The 23,509-nt window shown below is 37.4% G+C and overlaps 1 long non-coding RNA gene across 2 annotated transcripts in view; it reads right to left on the bottom strand.

Moving 5' to 3' along the window:
- Positions 1–2,012: 2,012 nt before the first annotated feature.
- The window catches only part of LOC309863937, a 96,080-nt gene continuing 74,583 nt past the window's right edge, over positions 2,013–23,509 (bottom strand). The window contains exons 3-5 of one of the 2 annotated variants that reach the window (XR_014311303.1): positions 22,736–22,839; positions 5,261–5,326; positions 2,013–2,568 (exon numbers count right to left, since the gene is read on the bottom strand). This is a non-coding gene — a long non-coding RNA (uncharacterized lncRNA). The remainder of the gene's footprint in view (positions 2,569–5,260; positions 5,327–22,735; positions 22,840–23,509) is intronic. The other variant, XR_014311304.1, reaches the window with a different exon arrangement.

Consider the following 23,509-nt stretch of genomic DNA (forward strand, 5'->3'; position numbering starts at 1 on the left):
AATCTATTTGTAATAGCTCTCTCTCTAAAATGATAATTACCCTCTACCACACATGCTGAAAATATTTTCTTCCACTTTGTGGTATCTTTTACCTTTGTTTACCTAAAAGTATTATTTTCATATACAAATTCTATGGTTTTATGAAGTCAAATGTATCAATCCTTTTTTTAGGGCCTCCAGTTTTATATCATGATTAGAAAGAATTATAGAAATATTTTCATTGACATCACTGCCACTTTATTGGTGAAGAGTGGGGACTCAAAAACTGGTTTCAAAATCCATAGGACTATTTTACAGAGCTAGGTAATCAAGTTGACAGAAAATATTAGCCACCTTAAAATTATTAAAAGACACCTTTTCTGGAGAAAATACTGACTTTCTTTGACATGAAGTTTTGGTCTAATATAGCAACTGTAGAAAAAAAGGGCATTTTATATTAAAATAGAATTTAATCTTCTCAAATAGGAGCTAGAATTATATTTTAAAATGTCACTTTATTTGAACTCAGGAGTTGGCTCTGTGATTTTTTGGAATCTACATTGTAGCCACATACCTCCTGGATAACTTGTATGGGTGTATTTGAATAAAAAAAAATGTGATTTTCTTCAGTGGAAAAATAGATAATTAAGTTGCTATCAATTCTCAGTCATTGACAGAGAAGAGCCAATAATTGATTTCAGAAGGGAAGGAGAATATTATATAAGCTGGCACTGATTTTTTAAAAAAATTTTATTTTATTTAATCTGTCTCCTGATGATTAACACAGAAATTCCTCCAGCAATTGTGGACTCCTTTATAAATGTGTCATAATTTACATCTTGCCAGGAGCAGCTTCAACTCAAACATGTGTGTAATTTACTCATCTGGCCTATTTCCATCACATCAACACTCTCAATCCAGACTCTTTTACACAAGTGATATGCTCCATGCTGAGAATATGTGCCCCTTTCACAGAAAAAGTGACCTATCATGTAAAGAATACCAAAAAGAATGCCATAGGATAGGTTTCATACTTCATTTCTTTCTTTTTTTTTTAATTTTTTATTTTTTATAAACATATATTTTTATCCCCAGGGGTACAGGTCTGTGAATCGCCAGGTTTACACACTTCACAGCACTCACCAAAGCACTCACCACAGCACTCACCTCCCCAATGTCCATAATCCGACCCCCTCCTCCCAACTCCCCTCCCCCCAGCAACCCTCAGTTTGTTTTGTGAGATTAAGAGTCACTTATGGTTTGTTCTTTTAACCTGTGAATATATCTTTATTGTGAAAAATTCAACAAAAATATATGTAGAAGAAAGAGTTAATTCTTCACTGTCCCTCAACTCTTCCCTCCACGAAAGTAATGTTTTTTTTTTAATTTTTTTATTTTCAGCATAACAGTATTCATTATTTTTGCACCACACCCAGTGCTCCATGCAATCCGTGCCCTCTCTAATACCCACCACCTGGTTCCCCCAACCTCCCACCCCCCACCACTTCAAACCCCTCAGATTGTTTTTCAGAGTCCATAGTCTCTCATGGTTCACCTTCCCTTCCAATTTCCCCCAACCCCCTTCTCCTCTCTAACTCCCCATGTCCTCCATGCTATTTGTTATGCTTCACAAATAACTGAAACCATATGATAATTGACTCTCTCTGCTTGACTTATTTCACTCAGCATAATCTCTTCCAGTCCCGTCCATGTTGCTACAAAAGTTGGGTATTCCTCCTTTCTGATGGAGGTATAATACTCCATAGTGTATATGGACCACATCTTCCTTATCCATTTATCCATTGAAGGGCATCTTGGTTCTTTCCAGTTTGGCAACTGTGGCCATTGCTGCTATAAACATTGGGGTACAGATGGCCCTTCTTTTCACTACATCTGTATCTTTGGGATAAATACCCAGTAGTGCAATTGCAGGGTCATAGGGAAGCTCTATTTTTAATTTCTTGAGGAATCTCCACACTGTTCTTCAAAGAAGCTGCACCAACTTGCATTCCCACCAACAGTGTAAGAGGGTTCCCCTTTCTCCACATCCCCTCCAACAAATGTTGTTTCCTGTCTTACTAATTCTGGCCATTCTAACTGATGTAAGATGGTATCTCAATGTGGTTTTAATTTGAATCTCCCTGAGGGCTAGTGATGATGAACATTTTTTCATGTGTCTGATAGCCATTTGTATGTCTTCATTGGAGAAGTGTCTATTCATATCTTCTGTCCATTTTTTGATATGCTTGTCTGTTTTGTGTGTGTTGAGTTTGAAGAGTTCTTTATAGATCCTGGATATCAACCTTTTGTCTGTACTGTCATTTGCAAATATCTTCTCCCATTCGGTGGGTTGCCTCTTTGTTTTCTTGACTGTTTCCTTTGCTGTGTAGAAGCTTTTGATTTTGATGAAGTCCCAACAGTTCATACTTCATTTTTAATCACTGATTTCAGATTCTTACCCCTTATACAGCTTTTTCTTCTTCCTATTTTTTAAACTATTACAGTTATGCACAAACAACTCAGTTTATAAATTGAATTTTAGTTCCTTTCTATTTATATTTCTTCTTTTCTAGTAGAGACACAAATGATCTGTGAAATGACCAAAATATGAGTATTAATGGGTAAAGAAGAAAGAAATAATTCAGCGACCATATACACCCAAAATTCCTCTCTGAACAATAAGCACTTGGACATGGAACCATATTAAAATTTCCCAGTAAAAGACATGTAATTTGGCTTCAATGTAGTGCTTATTTTTATTAGTAGTAACATTTACATGATTGTTAAAGGGCTTATTTCTTTTCTATTGTGCATGGTAATGTTGGGCTGAAGAAAAGCAGATAGACATATTAATAGCATTGGGCCTATAAGGTGGTGGGTTGCAGTTTTAGGAATATAATCTGCTAAAAATATATTGCATGCCTTTCAACGCACTCTACCTTGCCAGGCTTCCCGGCATAGATTTTGGGATAGGGTATGGAATGATAGGGAGGAAAGCTTATGATCAATAGATAAAGCTACAAAAATACTGGATCACAAAGGGCCTTCCAGAAAGCCATAATAATGGAGCCAAAGGGACTGAACTGGGACCAATGCTCAGTTGCCATTATTCATCAACATTTGCCAATCACCTACAAAGCCTAGGCTGTGGAACAAGGTTCCGGGGACCAGCAATAAATATGAGATTACTGTACCTCCCACCCAGTTAATTGTGTAGTAGAGAGCTGGGAACCTAGGAGGAGGTAGCAGGAGTAGTGGCAAATATGGTTGGTCACAAAGACAGAATGAAGCATGATAAGAATTGGGAAAAGGGGCGCCTGGGTGGCTCAGTGGGTTAAGCCGCTGCCTTCGGCTCAGGTCATGATCTCGGGGTCCTGGGATCGAGTCCCATGTCGGGCTCTCTGCTCAGCAGGGAGCCTGCTTCTCTCTCTATCTGCCTGCCTCTCTGTCTACTTGTGATCTCTCTGTCAAATAAATAAATCTTAAAAAAAAAAAAAAAGAATTGGGAAAATATGCTTCAGGTTCAAGGCCCTCTTAAGTGTCAATGTTTCCTTTATACTGCCCTAATGTGGTCTTATGAAGCTGAGGACACACAGTCAATGGCTGAAAGACAGAGATAATAGCTAAGGCATAGTCCTGGAGTACAGGTTCTTAAATTCAGGTTGTACTACATGAAATACGCATGGACCACCATATTACAAGATAGTATGTGACCCATGCCATTGGATAGGGAGGGGATAACTGAAAATTTACTCTCACTACACTGGCTATATCCCATTGTCTTTAATACCCACTGTTCCTTTCTTGATAAGGTTGTCTTGCCCTCAACTGCCAAGTCAGAGAAGCAATAAAAGGCTTTTTTGTTGGTGTGGCCAGTGTTTGGACTTACAGTGTATCCCAGAAACAAATCACTTAGCCTATAACCTGGTAGATAATATATGATGCAGTCTGACCTAAAAATACAAATTTACCCCTGGGTTCATTTTTCAATGGAATTGAGTTTAGAGCCCCTAAGAGAACAAAGTGATTAGCATGGGGAAGCAAAGTGAAGTCACAATTCAGAGCATTGAGAAGGGACTGTGCAGTTCATGAAATAAACAGAAGTAGGGGAATCAGTTTAATAGAGAAGCTGAGGGCTCCCACACATGTTGGGGTGCAGGGAGTTCCTTGGGTACCCCTCATGCATCTGATTTTGAAAGATGACTTACCAGTGCAGGATGGTAAGAACGGATTCGGAAAAATAGTGAACACCTTAACTGGTTCAGGAAAGAATAGAAGGGAAATTTAAAGCAGTAAATATAATTGACTATTTTAAGTAGTTTTGATGTGAGGGGAGAGAAATGGTACAGTGATGAGAGGGAAAAGTGGAGTCCGGAGAGGAAGTTTTTTTAAGATGGGGAAAGAAGCATATTTTGATGTTGGTAGTGAGGATTCCATAGAGAGGGAAACAATTATGTGGGAGAAAAGAGATGGAGTCCTGGAGTTGTGATTTCCTTGAACAAGTGAGAGGAGTTTCTAGAGCTGGTTGATAAATGAAGTTCATCCTTTGTCCCAGAAAGAAGGCAGACAATGTGTGCCAGTTGTGTCAACTTCAATGGCTGTGGCAATGAGAGCTTGTGGAAGTTCTCTTCTGGTTGCTTTTATTTTCTCAGCGAAACTGCAAACAGGGCAAGCAACTTGAGCATAAAGAAAGGCTAGCAGGTGTAGTGAATTTGGAGAGAGAGAGCAAGTATGAAATGGGTGAGAGAAGGAAGGCTCTGCAGATATGTGGTGGCAGCATAGCATGCAGGGTCCATGTGATGGTTGAGAACTATGAATTTAAAGTGAAATCAGTCAAGGTCAGCTGCATCATGGGTCTGGAGTCAATATAAACTCAGGTTACTATTATTGAGGTTGGTCAAGAGGGCCTAGAGAGAGAGCTAGATATGGGGAAATAGGGGGTATTAAAAGGAATGGTTACTGTTAATTGACAATGGAACTTAACCTCATCAGAGGCCATGAGGGAGTAAAAGAAATACAAAGGTGATAGGTGGGGGGGCCCTGGTTGTAGGAATGAGTGGTTAAGGTAAGTGAAAGGATAAGGTCCCTGGAAGACAGGAGGTCAATGACCAGTTTTCACATTCTATTAAAATTACCTGTGTATGTGTCTTTCTCCCACTATATTAGAGTTCCTCAACCTTGGCACTATTGTCATTTTGAACTGGATGATTTTTGGAGGCTTGAGGGGAACTGTTCTGTTTATATTGTAGGATGTTTAGCAATGTACCTGGGTTCTACTCACTTGATGCCAGTAGCACTGTCCCAGTGGTGATAATCAAAAATGTCTCCAGACATTACCAGATGTCTCCTGGAAGACAAAATCAGTTTTGGATGAGAATCATCCAAAATCCTGAGCAATAGAATCTTTCACAGTTTATATCTTACTCATTATTATATTCCCAGTGTTTAAAAAAATACTTGGATACATAATGAAAGCTCAACAGCTGTGTGATATCCTGAAGACTTTTAGTAATAGTGAGTAAGGTACTGTGTTGAAGTTATCCAAGATCACCTCTAGGTTTGGTGATTTGATAGGAGAACTCATAAGAGTCAACATATAATCATATTCATGGCTATGATTACTACAAATGGCACAAAGTGCAATCAGCAGAGGGAAAAGGCATGTGGGGCAAAGTCTGGGGGAAACCAGGTATAAGTTTCAAAGAATCCTTTCCCAGTGGAGTCACACGGGTTACACTAAATTCCCCCAGCAACAAGTTGTAACAACTCTTTTTGGTAGTGGTTGTCATCCAAAAAAGCTTGTTTGAAACTCAGTGCTCAGGGTTTTGTTAGCTGGTCATGTAGGCATCCTCTGAGCGGCACACAGATTTCAGACTCTCAGAGTGAAAAAAAGGTGTTTAGGGTAAACCATATTGATTGCACAATTTAGGCACAGTGAGCCACTTTCATCAGTTCTAGGAATGGTGGGAACCCTATACCCCAAAATCCAAGTTCTCAGACAAGATCAAGGGTCAACCTTGTTGTAACAGATCTCTTACTTTCAAAGGCTAGAAGTCAGATCTGCCATTTTAACTCTGCTGCTCTGATTTATATTACATATCCCATAGAGAAACAATACAATTTCCACTTAATCCCTGTTTTCAAAATTCCTAATCCCCTGTCCAAGTTCCTCATTTTCCACCTTTTTTTTTTTTAATGCCAATTTGGAAAAAAAAAATAAAAAAAGAAGTCTCTGATACAACACCACACAACCCTGCATTCCCCTATTTCATTAGGAAGCTTTTCAGGATCATTTATTTTTTATAAGGAATGATGTCAGGAGATCTAAAATTCTCTAATACTACCTTCAAACTGCCAGGAAAACAAAGTATTTTCCATATTAATTCCTACTGGAAAAAAAAAAGAGGGGCTTTTATTTGTGTAATCTTTAAGAAACCTTTTGTATACTCTGTCATAGCTACTTCAGTATTAGAGCAAAATACACTTAATAGAATAAACTTTTTCTTGAAAACAGGGTTTACTGTAGCAACAATATCATCACTAGCTGTTTGATCTGTTGACCAGATTTTTAAAAAGTTGTCCAATTACTTAAAGCTCTGTCTCAAAAAAAGAAATAATCCATATGCTAATTTACAATCTTCATAAGTATGAAGAGTTTTTTTTTTTTTTTATTAAAGGTTACTCCCTATAGACCACAGCAGAGAACAGAGAGGCTGTAGGAATGAGAAATGCCAAGCTGCTCTCTGACTCCCCTTGCTCAATTAAAATACCCTCTTAAAGAAGCTCTAATAAAAATTAATATGTAGTTCTACTAAAATGCTTCCGCACAGCCAAGGAAGCCATTAACAAAATGAAAAAGACAACCTACTAAATGGGGGAAAATATTTACAAATCATATATCTGATAAGGGGTTAATATCCAAAATATATGAAAAATTCATACAACTCAATAGCAAGAAACCCCAGTCTGATTAAAAAATGGACAGAGGATCTGAATAGGCATTTTTCCAAAGGAGATACACAGATGGCCAACAGGTACTTGAACAGATGCTCAATGTCACTGCTCAGGTAGGTGTAAATCAAAACCACAGTGAAATACCACTTTATACCTGTCAGAATGGCTATTATAAAAAAGACAAGAATTAACAAGTAATGGTGAAGATGTGGAGGAAAGGGAATACTGGTACACTAGTGGTGGGGATATAAATTCATACAGCCACTATGGAAAATAACATGTGGAAATTCCTCAAAAAATTAAAAATAGAACTACTATATGATCCAGCAATTCTGTATCTGGGTATTTGTCTGAAGAAAAGGAAAACACTAATTCAAAAAGATATGTGCACTCCTATCTTCATTATTTAGAATAGCCAAGAATGGAAACAATGTAAGTGTCCATTATGAATGAATGGCTAAAGAAATTATTTTTATATATGTATATATATATATAATGTATAGCACAGTGAGTATAGTTAATAGTTTATTGCATATTTGAAAGTTGCTATGAGAAAAGTTCTCATCACAAGAAAAAAATTGTAACTGTATGATGACAGATGTTAACTAGACTTATGATAATTTTGCAATATATACAAAAGCCAAATGATTATATTGTACACCTAAAATATATTTTATGTCAATTATACCTCAATAAAAAAGCTGAAAACTAGAAAAATGAAATTAATAAGATATGAGTAATAATATGTGTTTTGAGTAAATTTTGAAATATTTTTATATTTTATTTTATACTTTGTATAAATTTATACTTTTTAAAAAATATTTTATTTATTTGTTTGACACAGCAAGAGAGGGAACACAAGCAGGAGGAGTGGGAGAGGGAGAAGCAGGCTTCCGACTCAGCAGGGAGCCCAATGTGGTGCTTGATCCCAGGACCCCGGGATCATGACTTGAGCCGAAGGCAGGTGCCCAAAAACTGAGTCACCCAGGTGCCCTGATAAATTTATACTTTTAAAACAGTAACATGGAAGACGTTGGGAAATGGAGAGGAGAAGCGAGTTGGGGGAAATAGGAAGGGGAGACAAATCATAAGAGACTGTGGACTCTGAGAAATAAACTGAGGGTTTTGGAGGGTAGGGGGGTGGGGGGGGTTTGTCTGGTGGTGGGGATCACGGAGGGCGTGTATTACATGGAGCACTGGATGTGGTGCATAAACAATGAATTTTGGAACACAAATAAAATAGAATAAAATAAAATTTAAAAATAATAATATAAAACAGTAATTCATTTGGAACCTCTATAGTCATTAACAGCATGAAATCAGATCATGATTAAAGTCCTAGATCCTTTCCCTAGTAACCATGACCTCTGGGAAGTAACAATTTCTCTAAGCTTTAATTCCCTCATCTATAGAGTAATAATAATATCTACATCTTTTGAGTAGTAAAAGAAATAATGCACATAGTTTGGCCTCATGGTATTAGCCCATAGCACATTCTTAATAAATTTCCTCTCTTGTTTTAGTGACACACTATTTAATACTGCTATTTAACTATCCATGCATTCACTCAAAAAGTTTTATTTGACACTAGACCTTGCTCCACTTAGTAAGAACATAATCAATGAGCATGACAACCCTCACAGTGCTAAGAACCTAACAGGGAATTACGTATGTAATTATAACTAGATAACTACTAGAATAAGCAGGAGTAACAAAGTAATCAAAGCATAACCCACAAATTACTGAGATACATTACTGTGTTCGATACTGGCTTTTGGAATTTCTAAATTAGAGTACAGGGTGTATGAATCTATCCCATTTTGTAAAATAAATCTTATAGATGACTAATTATGTTGTTAAAAATAATCCTATAGGTGACTAATTGTGTTGTTGACCAGGTGAAAGATGGTTACCAATTTATTCACAGTGTTGGCAGGATGAAGAGATGATACTATGTACATTTTCCCCTACATTCACAGATTGGGGTTAAACATGTTACTTTTGAGATTTCTGAGAAATTTTTAATTAGGAAAAATCATATTTCTATATAGGAAGATTCCTTTAAAGACTACTACAATAGTCCACATAAGAAATGATGCATATCTGACCAGGGTATTGGAGGAAGAGAAGAAAGAATAAAGAAGATGATTCTAAGTTACCATGTTTAAACCTTGTAACTGGTAAGAGGCAGCCATGAGAAAGAAGAGTCAGGGCACCTTCTAGATCACTGGCTGAGGTAAGTGAATATACGTAGCTAACCAGAGAACATAATAAAGAGATGGGATGTCAAAATTGAGAAGTTACGGTTTGACCTTTGAATATGTTGACATATAGGCCCCTATAGGACATCAGAGAGGAGAAAGCGTTTGACAAGAGAGTCTCTTTCAGGAGAGATGCAGAGATTGCAGATAAATATTGACAGGAAAGTCAGCTTATCATTTGTTTATCTACCACTTGCTGAGTGCCAAGCACCTGCTGGGACTGTCAATGCTGGTTTGTCTCCTGCCCTCCATTCACTCCTCCACTTAGCCCCTGACTTCTGTGTCATTACAAATAACTTCAACTAACTCCACAATCTCAATTTCGAGCTTTTCCCGCTCTGCTCACCAGCTCCGATCATTCTAGTTTCCTCTGTTCAGAACCTTGACTTCAGATGTTCCTTTGCCTCATCAGAACCTATAATCTACAACAGTTTCACTGTCAATTCTTAGCCCCCTCACATTCTCACTTTCCCTCTTATTTAACTTAAATTCTAACCCCCTTTCCCTTGATGACTCCTGCAGAGCCTGACTTTCTCAGTCATCTCCCTTGCAGGTAGGGGTTTTCATGTGACTCATTTCTGTCCCATAAACTGTTAATAGAAAACCTGGTGGGGCAAGTATGGGTAAAGGTGATGGTTTTGGGAAATCTCCACCCCCCCCTTTGCCCTGACATTAATGAGTCTATGATGGCTAAAGCCTTGGCAGCCATGATTCAACCATGAATGAAAAACCACGAGAAAGAACTGTCCAGATGCAGGTCAGCGTGGATACACTGGAGCAGCTAAAGCAAAGGTAGCAACTGCATTCCTTTGGATATCTTTTAATGCAAAATGCAATCCCCAATCAAGGCAGAGAACATTCCTAAGTATTATGCCCAAGTAAGAATGATGGGGGTTTTGATGAATCTGTGTCCTTTACAGTGTTTTGTGCTGTTCTGAATGTTTTCTGCTATAAGCAATGGTGAAAGTTGATGTTTAAACAAAGGAAAAACCACTTTAGATCTGTATTATAGAAAGAGATAGGAGTTGGATATATGGAAGTTTAAAGAGGACAACATTTTCCTTCCTTTTCCTTCCTACATAACTCTTCCTTTCTCATTTTATGTGGTCTTGGTGAGGGTCAAACACCCCTCCTGACTGCATGGCCCTAGTAATTAGCCCAGGGAATGAAATTTGAACCAAGGAAGGTCAATCAGAATCCATCATTAGGATTATTCTAGTCAGCACTAGGGAGAAGGCTTAGCTCCAGTTCTGGGACAAGAAAGTCCTAGTCACTCAGGCCATCTAATTCACTGTTATAGGGTGAGGAGGCAGACACAGATAGAGTTTGTAATGCAAATGTTTATTAGGGATCAACCCCAGAAAAAGGATTGAAGACACATAGTTGGGCAAAGAGAGGAATGGATTGAGATGCAGGCTTGACAAGGCTTCAGCCAACCTGGCAAGAAACTCTGGTGTGAGGAAAGCCCAGCAGTGTCCTGCATAGGTTCCAGATGGCTGGTCAGCTTCATTCAGTCACCAGATGCATGTGTGACTTTGGGTGAGGTGGCTCTCTGTAGCTTATACCGATACTAAGGGAACTGACAACTAGAGGCTGTTGGCTCTTTGCATTTCCCACAGTTAACAGCAAGTCTTTCTGGAAGAGGGATTTGGCCAGTATGTCTCCATGTCTACAATACCCACCATATGGAGAAAATCTGACTGCAATAGGTGATAACGGGGCCAGAACATGGACAAAACCACTGCTGAGGGATGGAAAAAGAAATTTAATCTTAGGCTTGAGTATATGGACCCAGTTGCACCTGAAGGCAGAACTACCCTTGTCATTCTTAATTACTTGAGCCAGTCAATTCCCTTTTCTGACCTAGCCACTTGAGCCATGTCAGTCAGGGTTGAAACAGTTCTGTTTAAGACAATAATTGATTTGAAGAGTAGAGAGAACTTTATAGAAGTTGGGAGAATTGATGAGAGACTAAGATAGTAGCAATGGAGATGTACAAATGTTACATGGAATAATTGGCAGGCTAAAATGACGAGTATAATGCAAGAACCAAGGAGAAAAAGGATCCTCAGATTAACTCGTTAACATTTGGTTTGGGTGATATAGGAAGATAGTGAAGCTACTTATGGAGCTAGGGAATAAAGGGAGAGGTGGAAAGTGGGAAGAATTTAATGTTACATACTATATTCCAAGTGAATATAATATACTTACTGAAAAATCTAGAATGCTAAAAAACTTTCAATAAAAATATTACTACTAATAGGCAGGAAAACTTAAAACAGTTGGGCATCTGAAGAGTTTTTCTGCTTGGAAGAGTTGTTCATGAAACCAAATTAAAATTGAAAATTTGCTTGAGTCAGGATAAGTTAGTTAAATAGTGCTTTTTAATTATCATGAAGCTGTGACATTCATTTTGACTACAATGACAAATCACCAAGAAAACTTGAATGGGTTTCCAGTTGGTTAGAGCAAAAATCTGGAAAATACCTCTGTTTTTATCCCCAAGACCCAACACAGAGTCCCTTTTTTTTTGGCTTACGTAATCATTTCAGGACATGTTATAAATTTCAAGCTTATACTCTATATATTTAAGAAAGTTATGTTTTGACAGTATCAAAGGATTTGCCCTTTTGCCTCATAAGATAAACTATATGAAATAGCCTTATGAGATAGATTACTATGGAAATAAATATTATTCACATAAATCTTTATTTACAGAAAATGGCATCAATTGACATTCACCCCACAGTCTGGCCTACATCTTCTTTTACTGTCATTATCCTTGTTTCACCATCTAATACAGATACATGAGTAATGGAGACCAAAGGACAGCAAAAATCAAGGAGGAATCCATGTTTTCTTCTATTAGATTCCAAAGCCTGGAAATAAAGCTATTACATGTTATGTGCACTAATTTCTTCATTTCATCTGAAATATATATTTGACAGGGGTGCCTGGGTGGCTCAGAAGCCTCTGCCTTTGGCTCAGGTCATGATCCCAGGGTCCTGGGATGGAGCCCCACGTGGGGCTCTCTGCTCAGCGGGGAGCCTGCTTCCTCCTCTCTCTGCCTGCCTCTCTGTCTACTTGTCATCTCTGTCTGTCAAATAAATAAATAAAATATTTAGAAAGAAAGATTTGAAATATAGATTTGACATCTACACTTATGGAAGGAATGAGTGATATAACACCTGTTATACTGGTGATATGCAGTCGTTCTACAAACCATATAATTGTGAGTTAGATGTAGCCCCAACATTTCACATGTCTAGAAAAATCTACAGTCTAAAGGTACAAAAAAATGTGTCGGATCACCATGGTTCCTAATAATTCATACCCTGCCCCAGATCCTCATTTTGGTACCTCTGCCTCATTGTTCTTCAACATAGTTCTTTAGTTAACTCATGATACCTTATTTGTCATTGCCTCACACTGTCTGAAGATTCATTCTCTCCTCACTGGGACTTCTAGTCCCTTAACCCTTCCCAACTCCTAAAACTCTGTGGGATAAGTATCACTCTCAAAGGGACAAGCTGTTAAATATAAGCTGGGCAAGGACATCTTGCATATTTGAGTGATTTGGGATCCACCATGGTACATAAACAGATATATAGTATATTTTTGGTTTAAATTTCATGGAGGACTGACAACAACAACAACAACATGGTCTAAAAAGACACCTTAAATAATTATAAAAGAAAAAAAAAGGCCAAGAAACACTTTCTAGAACAACCACCTACCTGAACATTCAATTAATTCAATACCTACTTACTCTCACCCTCTCTTTCCCTGTCCTTGTGATCTTCTGTAGTGTCCAATATTGTCTAATAGAAATAAAATGTGAGTCTCACATGCAATTTCAAATTTTCTACTAACTGCATTAAGGAAGTAAAAAGAAACAGGTTAACATTGATTTAAATATATTTGACTTAACTTAATATATCCAAAAGATTTAAGAGATAGCAAGTATAATAATTATCAATTAAATAGCTCACATTCTTTTTTTGTGTGGGATTAATCTTCAAAATCCAGTGTGTATTTTGTACTTATAGCATATTTCACTATTCATTGAAATTACTTGATCTGTTTCTAGATTTTATAAAATGGTTAAAAAGTAGAGTCACATCTCCAAGTTATCCTAAACTTATTTAAACATTTCCAATAACCAAATATAGTGTCCAGTATTTTAATTTAAATTGAAATTAGATCAAGTTAAGTGAAATTAAAATTTCAGTTTCTCAGTCATTCTCAGTAGATTTTAAGTGCTTAAAAGCCTTATCTAGCTGGCAGTTACCATTTTAGAAAAAGCAGGTTTGGTCTATAATTCTTTCCCAGTTTTCTTTCACTCCCCCCACCCCCATCCCGGATTGCTGTATACAAATGTGATAAAGCTGTAGATGCTGGTCAGGACAGATATAAGAAAGCAGAATTCATTTGAGTCTTCACGGTTACTAGGCAATCATATGGTTGATTTCTCATAGACTTCCTTGCACAGGATGGCTACTAACTTGGTACGATAATCACAACTTCTCTATTCTGACTTCAGGGCAGACATCACAAATTAAAGATGGTGCTCTTTCCCACAGAGCTCAAGTGCAGCCTCAGAATACTTTTATAGGTTATTTCAACCCATATAAGTCCTCTTTAGACAGAGTTTCAGTCAGCCACAATAAATATATCGAAGTTAACATAAAAGTTGAAAGCATTCTGTCATCCTTTTCTTGCTTTATTCCATCATATTCCTTTCCAGAAGATATTTTAAATGGATGTAATGGGTTTTAGAATGGGATATATTATGATTCATGGACATTAGAAGGCAAGTATCTATAGCATATGAGTAAAAAGCAAATCTCTGTTCATAAAACAAGCTTGGGATTGAATCCACTTTTACCACTTACCCTCTATGTAATCTTGGGCAAGTCACCTAACTTTCCTGAGTCTTATTTCCTAATTTTAAAAAAATTGGAATAACATCTGCTTTGAAGGATTATTATAATAATTGAAAACGCAGGACATATCATGTGTTTGGTAGAGTCTGGCACATAGTAACCATTCAAATTAAATTGATATCTATCATCTTGAGAGAATTAAATATCTTATAGTATTACAGAAATGTTGACTATACAATTTTTTGGATTCCCTACTAACTTTTTAGTTTCTTGGAAAGAAGAATTATGTGTCATTCAACATTTTGTATCCTTTCTAGGAGTCAGCCAGATTCTAACCATAGGGCTGAACTTCAATGACTACTGAATGAATGAATCAGTGTACCTGTAAAGTTATAATGCTCTCATAACATTTAAAGATAAATATGCCTTACCTGATAAATGGTTAGTATCCAAAATATATAAAGGACTTATAAAACTCAATACCCCTGAAATTAGTAATCCAATTAAAAATGGGCAGAAGACATGGAAAGACATTTTCCCAAAGAGGACATACAGATGGCCAACAGACACATGAAAAGAGGCTCAACATCACTTATCATCAGAGAAATGCAAACCAAAACCATGCTGAGATATCACTTTACACCCATCAAAATGGCTAAAATCAACAACACAAGAAAGAAAGAATAGGTGTTGTCAAGGATGTGGAAAAAGGGGAACACTCTTGTAGTGTTGGTGGGAATGCAAACTGGTGTAGCCGCTTTGGAAAACAATATGGAGCTTCCTCACAAAGTTAGAAATAGAACCACCCTATTATCCAGATATCTTACTACTAGGTATTTATCTACAGAATACAAAAATACCAATTCAAAGGGACACATGCATCCTGATGTTTATAGCAGCATTATCTACAGTAGCCAAAATATGGAAGCAGCCTAAGTGTTCATAAACTAACGAATGGATAAAGATGTGGTATATATATAATGGAATATTACTCAACCACACACAAAAATGAAATCTTAACATTTGCAATGCCATAAATGGGGCTATAGAGTACTACATTAAGCTAAATAAGTCAGTCAGAGAAGGACAAATACCATATGATTTCACTCATATGTACAATTTAAGAAACAAATGAACAATGGGAAAAAGAGACAGAGAGGCAAACCAAAAAACAGACTGTTACCTATAGAGAACAAACTGATAGATACCTGAGGGGAGGTAGATGGGGGATGGGTTAAAAAGGTGGTGGGGATTAAGGAGTGACTTGTTGGGATGAAAACCAGGTGTATGAAATTGTTGAATAAGTACCTTGTATAGCGGAAACCAATATTACACTGGGTGTTAACTAACTGGAATTTAAATACAAACTTTAAAAAAATATGAGAAAGACAATTGTCATACGATCTCCCTGATATGAGGAAGTTGAGAGGCAATGTGGGGGGTTGGGGGGATAGGAAAAGAATAAATGAAACAAGATTGGATCGGGAAGGAGACAAACCATAAGAGACTCTTAATTCCACAAAACAAATTGAGGGTTGCCAGGGGTAGGGGGGTAGGGAGAGGGTGGCTGGGTTATGGACATTGGGGAAGGTATGTGCTATGGCAAGTGCTATGAAGTGTAAACCTGCTGATTCATAGACCTGTACCCCTGGGGCTAATAATACTTTATGTGTTAATATTAAAAAAAATTAAAAAAGAAAAAAAATATGCCTATTCAAAAAAAAATATACCTATTCAGATTAAATAGCTATTCAATACAAGCTGAAGAAATTTCTGTGACACTAGAGAGCAGTACAAGGACTATAGGAGGCTACAAGTTCAAAATCCTAAAATCTGTGTCAGTTTATCTTAGAGTCCATGATATTGCCAGTGTTTCAATTGGAGCTTAGATCATAGGAAAACTAGGACAACATAGTAAAGCCATGGTAAAGAATATGCTTTCACAGAGGAAAGACAACAAATTGAAAGGTCTCAGCATCAGAAAACAGGAAGTGGTTAATAGGAGTTATTTAGGGAAAGACTGGTGGTAGCAAGAACTACATTTCCCAGTAGGTGAGTATAGCATATCATAGTTGGGGAACACATGATTAAGGCAATCAGTAGAGGGGCACCCTGGCAATCAATTACTATCAAGCATATTTGATATCATGTAGAAGTGCTGCTATTAAGATTAACATGGGGTAGAACTTTAACATCTGGAAGGGACTGTGAGAAGTAAGGCAGGAAACCAATTCTAAATGAAACAGTGTATTAGTCGGTCAATCCAGAGAAAAACTCAATGCCATAGATTAAACTACCATACTTTCATACTTGAATTACGGCAATCATCTCCTACATGGCTCCTCCTCCTCCTTCCATCTTTCTTCCCTTCCTTTCCGTTCTTCATATGACAGCCAGAATAAAACTTCCAAAATGCCAAAGTGAGCCAACTGTTCTCCTAGTTTATGCCTTTCAAGAGCTCCAAATTGCTCCTAAACTTCAAACTCTCTTATGTGGTCTACCAGTTCCTATAAAATCTATTCCTTAATTCTCTGAACTCACCACTCAACACTGTAATTTAAAATCCAGCTATATTAAACTCTTTCCAGTTCCTCCAATGAATATCTGCCATGGTCTCTCTCACTTCCAGGTTTCTCAGCGTTCTTCCTTCTGCCAGATAATTTTACCTCTCCTCTGTGCCAGGATAACTTTTAAGCCTCATTTAGATTGTGGTTAAAGGCATTTCTTCTAGGAAGTGGTCTCAAAACTGTCAAGTTTGATTTAGTTGCCCTTATACTTCCTTCTATGAACATTCTACCTCCTCTTTGTAACTTCATCACTCACCCCCAAATACAATCAGGTTAGGGATCATCTATGTCATCTTTGGTTATATCTCCAGGGCCCAACACACATTATATGTTCAATCAATATTTGTTGAGTGAATAAATGTATGGTAGAAGCTTGTTTATAAAGAACATGTCTGGTCTTTGATTCTGAGCTTTAATATTATAGGGTAAGCAATAAGACTAGCCAAATGCTGAGGCTTGAAGTACTTTAACAGAGTTTACAAGAGATCTCCTTGATTGTATTCAGAGGTTGGGAATGGTAAATTATGAGTCCTACTTCTGAGGAGTGAATAGATACAAAGAGCTAAGCAGATGCAGATTCTTATAAACATTTTGCTTGTCTTAGTTGTGGCTAGGATGGAGCCTAATGGTTTCCTACACATGATTTTTTTTTTCTACTTACAAGCCACTAATAGAATATTAATTATTGTTGGCTATGTTCACATTAGTACTGACACTGAGGAAAAGGGGAGCATGATAGTTATACTTTATAATCTTCATACAATTATTTCACACCCTAATAGTGAAAATTGATGGTCTTTCTCTAACCTAGATTAGTATAAAGAATACAAAATAAGCATTTTTACCATTGACTAACAAATTAATATGTGGGAAGAGCACAGACACCATATTATCTCGATCAGAATTATCCCTAACAATGATCTATTCTGCTTTACTTGGTACTGCTTCTCTAAAGAATTTTACTGTAAAATTCCAACATTTACAGATTAAAAAAAAAAAAACTGCATTTGCAGCCAAGTGTTTTCCATTTTACTGATGATCCAAATCCTCGAGCAGCATAACCAATATGCAATATTTCATCCTGCACATAAAAACAAGGTAGGGTTTCTTGCCTTTGGAAGATACTTATTATGACCTTGACAAACTGTGGCCCCTGTTGTGTGATATGTCATCTCATTACAACTCAGAGGCAATAAAGATATTTAATTAGTGACATACTTCCAAGAATTTTGCCAAATTTCTTTTGATGAGTAAAGCAGCATTGAGTTACTCTTGATTTTCTTTTTCCTTTCAAACTTGATGGTGTGTGTGTGTGTGTGTGCGCGTGTATATACACTTAAGTGTATATATATATATATATATATATACACACACACACTTATACTTACAGGCTTAAAATGTTTTATATGTTTTTAATGAGTTTATTAAAATCTTCATTTATTATTTAATATATTTATATAAAATATATAATATTTAATACATTTGATAATATTAATATTTACTATATTTAATATTTATTTATGAAAAATAAGCACAAAATGGGTGCCTGGGTGGCACAGTGGGTTAAAGCCTCTGCCTTCAGCTCAGGTCATGATCCCAGAGTCCTGGGATCAAGCCCTGAATCAGGCTCTCTGCTCAGCAGGGAGCCTGCTTCCCACTCTCTCTCTGCCTGCCTCTCTGCCTACTTGTGATCTCTGTCTGTCAAATAAATATTAAATATAAATAAATAAAATCTTTAAAGAAAATAAGCCCAATGAAGGCAGAAGTTAATCTACTTAGCTTGTCAAATTGTATTCCCTAGTATCTAGCATAAGACCTAGCATATAACAGGCACAGGAAAATAATTCTTTGAATTACTGATTAAGCGTACTGAACATTTTAATCCTGAGTGTGTTCAGATTTTTCCAGAAAATAGAAGTCATTCTAGTATTTTGGGTAGGAAGAAAATTAATCCAAAGCTTTGGGAGAGGCCTGGAAGATTATTTTCAGCAAATTTGAAAGAATTGCAGGAGAGCCACTATCAGTGATCCTAGTGGCATGGAGTACTTATTCTCAAGAGGATGGCCGAGCACTGGAAGCTTCTGATGATTTCAGCTGCTTGCTTATAGCAAGTGATTCCTGGGAGAAGTGCTGAAAGCTAAGGAGTGCTGCCAACAATGATCTCATCGGTCTGCAAACAGCTGCTGCTGAGAAAAATGGCTCCTTTTTAAAAATCTTTGTGAATGCCTCATTGGCAGAATCAAACCCTGACTGATACTAGAAAGGGATTCTGGGAACTGTAGTTCTATAGAGTAGACCGAGATGAGGGTAAAATTGATGAAAGATGATTCAGTGCACTGAAACTTTAGGAGGAAGCTCTTATCAGAGTAAGAGTGAACTAGACTCTAAGTTCCATGATGAAAGGAATTTCATCAGCACCTGGGTACTTAGGGCAGTGATAGCTTGCTGAGCAACAGAGTCAGAATCGCCTTCCATAGCCTGGAATTGTAACTAGGAAGTGGCTACCTAGCTACTTTCCCCAGCTTCCCTTGCATCTAGGTGGGACAATGTAACTAGTTCTTCCCAACACACTGTGGACAGAAGTGATGTGTTTCTATTCTGAGTTGAGGTTATTAAGTGAAAGGCACTCCATTTTCCAAGGTCTCTTTCTTTTTGCCTGTTGTCTGGCTGCAGGTAGAGCATCCAGCCAAAGGTTCTGAAGAGATTCTAGGACAAGGCAGAGTCACTAAGGGAAATTTGTGGTATTTTGACCTCACTTGAGTTTAAGTTGCTGACCAGGAATATCTGATCAGACTGTGTATGAGAAGTAATTCATGTAGTGTAAAAATAAATGAAATTTGGGGTTGCTTGTTGGTCCTAAGTGCTTACGAAATAATTGATGAATAAATGAATAAGAAAGAGGCTTGCCATGCTCTTTGCAAAGACTGCTGTGTCATTGCCTAAGGATGAATGCCCATATAGGCAGACTCCATTCCAGCATATTCTTTGTGTGCTTCTTCCCCTTTACATATGCCAAATGTTGCTCAGAGATATGACAAAACTAACTTGTAACCAATTAGAAAGGGATCTCCCACTGTTAGGAATTAAAAATCCTTTGTTAACACAGCTTTCTGATCAAAATTTTGTAGGAAAAATACAAGTGGTAAGAGGTGTCATCCCTTACCATAATTAGTCTGCTTGATTAAACCCCAAAACTCCTTTTGGATACCCTCCTACATTTAGTAATTCCTACTTGACAAACTAAGAATAAGTGAGGATCCCATGTGATATACCCAAAACCTCACTCTAATCCTGTGGGAGGCTCAGGTATTGGAAATTAGCCAAATCATTATTTTCTGATAGGTCTTCAAATTCTTCTACTAAATCACTTTAATCCTAGCTTCAGAGATAAAAATGATAGCCAACACAGCAATAGGCACTATATGAAGTGACTTATGCATACCACCAGCTAATTAATTCCACGCACAAAACAACTTATTATTATCACCACAATTTTACTGGTGAGGAAACTGATGCTCAGTGAGATTAAGAAACATTCCTAAGGCCACACAAGTATTTAATAGTTTTCTTTGATCTAGAAAATGATTTATGCATCTCTTGGTAATTTGCCCAATACACTCCCAATTAGTAAGTTTGTCTTGCCAAGATTGTGTTTGTCATTATTTTCCCTAATAAATACTCTGCTAAGGAATGAGTTATTCATATATTTGGCAAGATGTCTCTCTTGATTTCAAAATCTTTCATTTTACACTTATTTATCCATTTCTGTACACTGTCTTTTTTATAGAATTTATCTCTTATTTTCTCATTGTTTTTAAAACCAGAGACCATTTGGTTAACCTGGTCTTATTGTTTTAAGGACTGAGAAATGTTATCATTCCAGTACCTTAGAACTAAAAATTAAAAGGACCTTATTAAAGAAATTTTGTGCAAGATAACTGTAAGCCTCAGTTGCATGACTAGGAATATTTCCCATGTCACAAATACTTCAGAAACATAAAGTGAGAGCTTTTGATTTGGGATATAAGCTAATAATTTCTCTGTTGGTATGTACAGATAACAACAGCTAACAATAATGACTGTAAATACGATTGCTATCATTATTCTATTTGTTGCCACAATTATTTATTGAATAAAAGAATACTCATAAAAGAATACTCATCTTTTTTTTTTTTTTTAATTCCTTATTGTTTATTCTTTCCTTACAAAAAGACACTGGGAACAAATAAATATGAAATGGCATATGTCTTATCTTTAAAACAATGATGTGGGGGCACCAGGGTGGCTCAGTGGGTTAAAACTTCTGCCTTCAGTTCAGGTCATGATCCCAGGGTCCTGGGATCAAGCCCCGCATTGGGCTTTCTGCTCAGCAGGGAGACTGCTCCCCACTCTCTTTCTGCCTTTCTGCCTACTTGTGATCTCTGTCTGTCAAATTAAAAAAAAAATATTTAAAAAAAACGATGTGAGGGAGATATTATTATCCCTATTTTACAGGTGAGTAGTAGGTTGAGGCTAAGGGAGATTGAAAAGTTTCTCCTGTGGACATAAATAGGACTAATTAGTGACAGAGATCAGATATGAATCCGATGTCATGTTCTGCTATCTTCATTACATCATGCTGCCTCTAACTCATTTATAAAGACATATCTGAGTCAGTCTCATTTGCTTACCTGGAATCAAAGAGAAATTCTCAGCAATATATTTGAATAATTGTAGAGTAATATCATGGACATCCGGAACATACATTAATGTGTCTTACCTCTGTGTATTCTCCTTCCTGGGAACTGCTTTGCCAACTCTTTTCTACTACTATCCGGGTCCTGGCCAGCCAATTAGCATACAAGCTGGTTGTTTTTTTTTTTTGTTTTTTTTTTTTGAGGCGGTAATACCTAAATGCTAACCAGGTAAATACTTCTCTTAGAAAGTCTTCCCAATTTCTTCCCTACAGATGATCTCTTAGGAAGTACTTGATAGGAGGAAGAGCTGGTCTGGGGGAGTAGAAAAAAAAAAAAAAACAGTAGGTCAGGCAGTCACCTTAGCAGACAGACGGAGGTCTAAAACTTAATTTAACTTATTTTTAGCTCTGCGGGTTCACTGAAGACTGTTAAGAAAAGGCATGACATCCACCCCTGATGATTAACAGTATTGATCTCATTAGCATTATTGCTTTAGCTCTATAATTTTATGAAATGAAAGGAGAAAAAAAGTCTAGAAGAGCAGCAAAGTTTGATCCAATAAAATTAGAGGCTTTATTTTAAAATTTTAGTGTGACTTTATTCTCTGCTAGGTGGCTGCTTAACTATTTATATTGCTGCCAAAGAACTGCCCTCTCTCATCCACAGCTGTTTCTCACCCAGAAAGCTTATACCCCAGCTGGGCAGCCTTAGAATCTGGATCAGGAGCCAACACATGGCTTGTTAGAGAAGTGATTCTACACATTGGAATCACCTGGGAAACCTTAACAATTCTGCTATCTGGGTTTCCTGCTCAGAGATTCTGATTTAATTGGTCTGGGTACAGGGGATCTTAAAACCTCGCCAAGCATTTCTAATGTGGAGCCAAAATTGAGAACTAGTGAGCAACTAGGCCAGCCCTAGGAGGCTCTATGCTGAAATCCTTGGAATTTGTAAGGTAAAATGACACTAACTAGTAGCTACTCCTGCGATTTTCCTCTTATCTGATTTCTTCAGTTTCTTTCTTTCTTTCTTTTTTTTTTTTTTTCCTTTCTTTGTCTTTTTGAAGAAACCGAGATGGTCCAATAAGAAAGAGAATGGGACTCAAAGTGTTTTGGGAAATCGGGCTTTTTGAGACTGGCTATCCTGAATAAGAATTCATGTTTTGGCTTGGCTGACTGGCTGGGAAACAAGTAGATTAGAGATGGTGAAAGATGAATTAGAGACTAAGGAAATATGGTACAGTGAGAAAAATTAACTTGAAATTAAAACATGGAATTCATTCCTGGCTTTTCCACTTATTGTGACTGATTCTTTTTCCTTATTGGCCAAAGAAAAGATCTGACTCTTTGATCCTTGAAGTATTTCCTGGTTTAAAAAAAAAGCTTCATTAGAGAAGAGGAGGGAAACTCTACCTGAATTTCAGGAAGCAGTGCTTGGGTAGTCTCTGGCCCCTTTGTGGAATTATATTGGCTTTCAGAAAGCTGGAGGCAATCCAGCTTCATCCAACATTTGGCTCCTTTCAAAAAGCATCGTAAAACATCGTAAGGAAGAGTTTCTGATCCCAGGTAGTACCTGGGGCTTTCCAATTACTTAGTTTCCATCTCCCTGACACTTTACCATGGGTGACATGGACTTTCTGCTCTGGAGGTATGATTCCTGTACCTACTTGATAACCTAACCCCTAGAGGAGCCCTGACCTTGTATCTAGGTGGCATTTTTTCCCCCCACTACCAGATACCTACACTTTCCTGCTCAACTACTGCTGGTGCTCAGCTAGGTCGAGCTTACCCCAATGAGATGTTTTTCCTGAATCCAGGGAGTGAATAGAGAGTTCTTTCCATTGAGGTGACGGGGCTGAAAGGGTGTTCTTTGTAACTAATAACCTTGGCCACTTCTCTATTCCTATCTCTCATGTACATAACGTGGTCATGACTCAGCAAAGGGTATGATATTCCCTTCTCCCCGGGCCTTCTGCACTTTATTGGGAAGGGGTGGCTCTGGGGAGGGGGATGGACCCCACTTTGAACTCTCAGGATCTCAGAACAGAATAGGAGGAGAAGTTTGGACAGGGTGTGTTCCACATTGGAGAGCACAGAGGAGGTATGGTGGATCCTGTGGGCATGTAGTCTCTGAAGCTCCATGTTGTGGTAGGTGCTCAAGGAGGGGCAAGTGGCAGTGATTCTCTT

This window comes from Mustela nivalis (genome assembly GCF_964662115.1).
Source record: "Mustela nivalis genome assembly, chromosome: 4".
Classification (NCBI taxonomy): domain Eukaryota; kingdom Metazoa; phylum Chordata; class Mammalia; order Carnivora; family Mustelidae; genus Mustela; species Mustela nivalis.